The 6,000-nt window shown below is 50.3% G+C and overlaps 1 long non-coding RNA gene and 1 other non-coding gene across 2 annotated transcripts; one reads left to right on the top strand and one right to left on the bottom strand.

Annotated features, from left to right (window-relative positions):
* Positions 1–1,500: 1,500 nt before the first annotated feature.
* On the bottom strand, positions 1,501–1,572 carry TRNAT-CGU (transfer RNA threonine (anticodon CGU)). The gene has a single exon. It is a non-coding gene; the product is annotated as a tRNA-Thr (tRNA).
* A 128-nt stretch (positions 1,573–1,700) lies between these two features.
* Positions 1,701–2,667, top strand: LOC119621923 (uncharacterized). The gene is made up of 2 exons (XR_005238553.2): positions 1,701–2,048; positions 2,200–2,667. It is a non-coding gene; the product is annotated as an uncharacterized lncRNA (long non-coding RNA).
* The last annotated feature ends 3,333 nt before the right edge of the window (positions 2,668–6,000 follow it).

The raw sequence follows: 6,000 nt of genomic DNA, 5'->3' as shown, positions 1-6,000 counted from the left end.
ATCTCAGCTTACTGCAAGCTTGACCCTCCATGCTCAAGCGATTCTCCCACCTCAGCCTCCTGAGCAGCTGCAACTACAGGCACGTACCACCATGCCCAGCTAATTTTTTTGTATTTTAAATAGAGACAGGGTTTCGCCATGTTGGCCAGGCTGGTCTCAAACTCCTGACCTCAAGTGATCCGCCTGCCTCAGCCTCCCAAAGTGCTGGGATTACAGGCGTGAGCCACTGTGCCCGGCCCCTTGCACTTCTCTTATATTGACTTTGGCTTGGCTCATCCCCCTGCCCTCCTCTAGGGTGGAATTCTCTGCTCCAGCTCCTTCAGATAACCCAATGTTCAGTCTTGAAGCTCCTTCTCATCAGGAATTTGAAGGGACAGGATTCAAGGCAATGTCCAGTAGAACAGGACTTTCCACCTTCCTATCCCTATCCTTGAATATCTGGACTCTGTCTAAGCTAAGGTGCTTGTCAGAAAAGGCCTCAATTTGTATTTAATAACACTTCCATGATGACACTGACACCCTAGCTCGGCATTACCTTCAAAAGTCAAGAGCGTCTCTTCCATTTATTGGGATCTTAGAGAAAAGATCAATATTTCTCTGCTGTCTGGGCTCTACACCTTCTCTTCTGATAACCTGAGACTCTGCTGACATTCAGTCCGCCTTCAAGCTCCTCATGGTCATCTGTGTAACAGGCCTCAGGGAAAGTAATGTGGTTTTTTGAGGGCTACATTAATAGATGTATGGGGTATAGAGTGAAGGAGGTGAAGTTTCATTCATAACACTCTATCTGGAGTAGTATGTTTGGTACCGAGTGTTACAATTGAAGAGGAGGACAGACAGAGGAGTGTATCAAAAAGAGGATCCAGGAATGGGAGGAGGTGCTCAATGTCATGTTATTAATATGTTAAATCGGACTGTTTATCCTAGAGATGATGTGGGGAGTGCCATAACTGGCTGGGGGCAGATTCAAAGGGTCAGTTCACCAGGAATGGGAAAGAAGCGCCCACCAGTTGAGCAATATGGTTTGCTTTGTAGACAGGAAGGCAGGCAGTGTGTATGGCCTCATAACTCACCTTCCAAGGAACAATCCAGAAACGACCGTTCCGGAAACTCAAGCACCCTCTCTGAAAAGTTGCCCCGCCATAACACACGCAAATCGGGCGGGACCCGAGTCCCCACGGGCCACCTGGACCTCAGTGTCCCCATCGGCGAATCAGTGAAGACGACTCCGGCTCTGCGGAATGCGGCTGGCGGAAAGGAGACGCGGGGATCGGTGGCGAGGTAAGTTGCGTCGTGGCAGGGTTCGAGTTCATCTGTAAGGTGGACCCTGGGGTCTCCAGGCCCAGGTGCACCGGCCCCGGCCGACCGCGGAGCCCCAGGGCAGGAGAGGAACAGGAGGGCGCCTGAACAGAATCCGAAAATGGAAAAAATGCCACGTAGAAGGGACGGCGTAAGTGGAGAAAACCGACTTCCCACAGCCAAACCCCAACCTCGGGTTTCAGGCACGGACGGGGTTCGAACCCGCGATCTTCGGTTTACGAGACCGACGCCTTACCACTTGGCCACCGCGCCTGACAGCCCAGGGATCGGTGGAAGCTCTCAGTGGAGGGGAGGTGGTACCGGCTGGGAGCGGCGGCCTCGGCCCCGCCCCCGGCCCCGCCCCTCCCCCGCCCCCGCACGCCCCACCCGCAGGCCCGAGCGCGACTCTGCGAGCACCGCTCCCGCGCGGTCAGTGCCAAGTCTCGCGCCCGCCGCCTGCGGGACCCGAACCGGCATCTTGAGAGAGCCCGGCCCTCCTCCTTCCTCTCTCGCCCAGCGCCCGCCGTGAGCGCCGCCCCGAGGTCCAGCCCGCGTCTAGAGCAGGCGGCGGCCAGGCGGTGGGGTCGAAGCGACTGCACAGAGCCGTGCCTGAGTCGGAGAGAAGCCTTGGCGGAGGCGGAAGCGGAAGCGGAGACGGCGGCCGCCGAGCGGGCCCGGCCGGGCAGTGTGTGACCCTGGCTGGGTCATTTCTGTCGGACCGGGCAGGGTCCGTGGGCGGCCGGGGCCGGGTCAGTTGGGACCAGGGCGCAAGAAGAAGGGCGGCGCGGCCGGGGGCGGGGACTGGGACGAGGCCAGCGCTCCGAGGAAGACGCGGGGAGCCCGGGGCATGGGGTCAGGCTCGGGGCGTCGGGAAGTGACCTTCCTTCGCTGGCCCTGCAGGAAGCACGACCTTCCCCGGGTTCAAGTCGTTCCCCTTGCAGCCCCTGGGAAGGTGGACTCTGAGCATCTGTGTAGCCTGGATGACCTTGCCCCGGAGGAGCCGAGGTGGGCACGCCAGGAGAGGCCCCCAGGGATGTCATGGCGAGCCGAATCGCGGAATCATATAGTCTGTCCTACCGCGGAACAGTTCACGATGAAAAGGAACCATTCGTGTTCAAAGGACTGATTGTCAGCCTAGGCAGAGCCCAGAAACACACGCGAAAATTTACTGGAAAAACAGGGAGCCTGGGACTGGGGATGGGGGACAAAGGGGACTTTAATTGGCATTGTTTTGTTTCTGTTCTGTGGAAGAGGCAGAGGTAAGGGACTGGGAACATGAGTGCCTATTAGGATGCTGTATACTTTTTTGGTAAACCTTTTATTTTCTTTAAATTAAATAAAGGGGGGAATTAGGTCCCCCTGTTCTTGTTTGGCCTATGACCACAGCATCTGTTCCAGGAGAGAGGTGAGTGTGCATGGGTGGGGGAAGAGAAGCCCTTCTCTCAGGCAGGGATCATGCTCACTGGGAACAGCCACCGTGCCACCACCATTGCCAAATTAAGCCTTATTTGTGTGTAGAATTTTTTTTTTTTTTTAGATAGAGTCTCGCTCTTCCCAAGCTGGAGTGCAAATGCAATGGCACGATCTTGGCTCCTTCCAACCTCTGCCTCCCAGGTTCCCAAGTACCTGGGATTACAGGCACCTGCCACCGCTCCCGGCTTATTTTTTTTGTATTTTTAGTAGAGATGGGGTTTCATCATGTTGACCAGGCTGATCTCAAACTCCTTACCTCAGGTGATCCACCTGCCTCAGCCTCACAAAGTGCTGGGATTACAGGCGTGAGCCACCGTGTCTGACCTCCTCTTTATGCTTTTAAAAACTCTCTGGACTCGGCGGGGCGCGGTGGCTCATGCCTATAATTCCAGCACTTTGGCAGGCCAAAGCGGGCGGATCTCTGGACCCATCAACTAATGATGCTGGAAAAACTGGATATCCACATGCAAAAGAATGAAGTTGGACCCTAACCTAGCACCATATACAAAAATTACCTTAAAATGGATTCAGGACATAAACATAAGACCTGTAACTATAAAAATCCTGAAAGAAAACAGGGGGAAAGGCCTACAACATTAGATTTTTTTGGATATTACAGCAAAAGCAAGAATAGACAAATGGGACTACGTCAGACTCTATAAAAACTGCACAACAAAGGAAACAACAGAATGAAAGGCAACCTGTGGATGGGAGAAAATATTGCAAATCAGATATCTAATAAGGGATCACTATCCAAATTAAAACTTAGACTCCTACCACTCAACAACAACAAGCAACTCAAAAATGGGCAAAAGGCTGGGTATGGTTGCTCATGCCTGTAATCCCAGGCTTCCCTTGGGAGGCCAAGGCAGGAGGATCACTTGAGGCCGGTAGTTAGAAACTAGCCTAGGCAATATAGTGAGACCTCATCTCTACAAAAAATAAAACAAGGCAGACATGATAGCACCTATAGTCCTAGCTACTTGGTAGGCTGAGGCAGGAGGACCACTTGAGTTCAGGAGTTCAAGGTTGCAGTAAGCTATGATTGTGCTACTGTACCCTAGCCTGGCCAACACAGCACAAGAAAAAATAAAGTGGATCTTTTTATCAGTTATAACAAGTGCACAACTCTTGTTCAGGGGAAGCCATGCAGTTGGGAAGGTAGAGAGGATGTGGGAACTCTGTACTTTGTGCTCAGTTTTGCTGTGAATCTAAAACTGCTCGGAAAAATTAAGTCTGTAAAAAGGAAGAAATGAATTACCAAGTCATGAAAAAACACAGAAGAATCTTCAATATATATTACTAAGTGAAAATGCATGTTACTGCTATGGTTTGAATGTGTCCCCTAAAGTTCATGTGTTAGAAACTTGATCCCCGATGTGGTGGTCTTGGAGATGGCACCTAGTGGGAAGTGTTTGGGTCATGGGGCCACCACCCTCATAAATGCATTAGTGCCATTCCCGAAGGAGTGGGTTCATTATGGAGCAAGTAGTTTTCTTATAAAAGAAGTTTGCCTTCCCACCCTCTCTTTGCCCTGCCTCCCTGGGTTGATGAAGCAAGAAGGTCCTCACCAGATACCAGCTCCTCCATCTTCGGCTTCCCAACCTCCAGTCCCATGAGTCAATAAATTTCTGTGCATTATAAATTACCTAGTCTGTGGTATTCTGTCTAAGCAGCATAAAACAGACTGAGACAAGCTAAACTGAAAAGACTACATACTATATGACATTCTAAAAAAGGCATTTTTAAAAAACTATGGAGACATGTTAAAAAACAATGGAGACAGTAAAAATATCAATGGTTGCCGGGGGTTCAGGGGCGGGAAGGATGAGTAGATAGGGCACAGAGGGTTTTTAGGGCAGCAAAACTATTCTGCATGATATAATGGTGGATACGTGTCATTATGTATTTGTCAAAACTCATAGAGGGGTTCTGGGCTGGGAAAAATAAAGAAAAAAAAAATCCCATAGAGCGTTCAACACCAAGAGTGAACCCTAGTATAAACTATGTAGTTTGGGTGATGATGTGTCAATGCAGGGTCATCAGTTGTAACAGATGTACCACTGTAGTGGAAGATGTTGATGGCAGGGGAGACTAGGGTGATACGGGAGCCATAGATATATGGAGAACTCTGTGCTTTCTGCTTAGTTTTGCTGTGAACCTAAAACTGCTCTTTAAAAGTCTATTTTACAAGGCTGGGTGCAGTGGCTCACGCCTGTAACTGTAGCACTTTGGGAGGCCAAGACGGGTGGATCACCCAAGTTCAGGAGTTCGAGACCAGCCTAGGCAACATGGTGAAACCCCATCTCTACTGAAATACAAAAAATTAGCTGGGTGTGGCAGCATGCACCTGTAATCCCAAGCTACTCGGGAAGCTGAGACAGAAGAATTGCTTGAACCCGGGAGGCAGAGGTTTCAGTGAGCCAAGATCATGCCATTGCACTCTGGCCTGGACAACAGAGAGAGACTTCATCTCAAAATAAAAAAGTATATTTTACAAAAATGGCACTGGTCTCAGTGACTGACACCTGTAAGGTCAGGAGTTCAAGACCAGCCTGGCCAACATGGTGGAACCCTGTCTCTACTAAAACTACAAAAATTAGCCAGGTGTGGTGGCATGCACCTGTAGTAGTCCCAGCTACTTGGGAGACTGAGGCAGGAGAATTGCTTCAGCCCAGGAGGCGGAGGTTGCAATGAGCCGAGACTGTGCCACCACAGTCCAACGTGGGCAACAAAGCAAGACTCCATTTCAAAAAAAAAAAAAAACAAGAAAAACAATTATTGAATTATTTCCTGTCTGACCTGTTGCTATGAATCATTATCAACCCTGGGCCACACTGTAATTGCCCTTTGGTGGGGTCACTGTGGGTTCACCCAGGTCCACTTCTCAGCTGGGTAGGCCTAGGAGCTGGTTCTGAAACACAGAGCTCCAAGTGGGCAGGAATCAAGCCTTACTCACCTTCATACAGCGTGGTCATAAGAGCACCTAGTTATTTATTCCTTCAGCAAATCATGGAGCATCTACTGTATGCCAAATACTGTTCTCAATGCTAGGGCTATAGCAGTGAACTAAGCAGCACAGATCTCCGCCCCTTATGGAGCTTCCATTCTTAAATAAGCAAAACATACAGTCTGTCGGTTGGTAAGAAGTACTAGGGAGAAAAATACAGCAGAGAAGGAGGCTAGGAAGTTCTTCGTGGGGTGGGGTGGGGGTTGCAGCTTTTTTTT

Source organism: Chlorocebus sabaeus, chromosome 16, assembly GCF_047675955.1.
Source record: "Chlorocebus sabaeus isolate Y175 chromosome 16, mChlSab1.0.hap1, whole genome shotgun sequence".
NCBI classification, from domain to species: Eukaryota; Metazoa; Chordata; class Mammalia; order Primates; family Cercopithecidae; genus Chlorocebus; species Chlorocebus sabaeus.
This window is presented reverse-complemented; position numbering and strand designations above follow the sequence as displayed.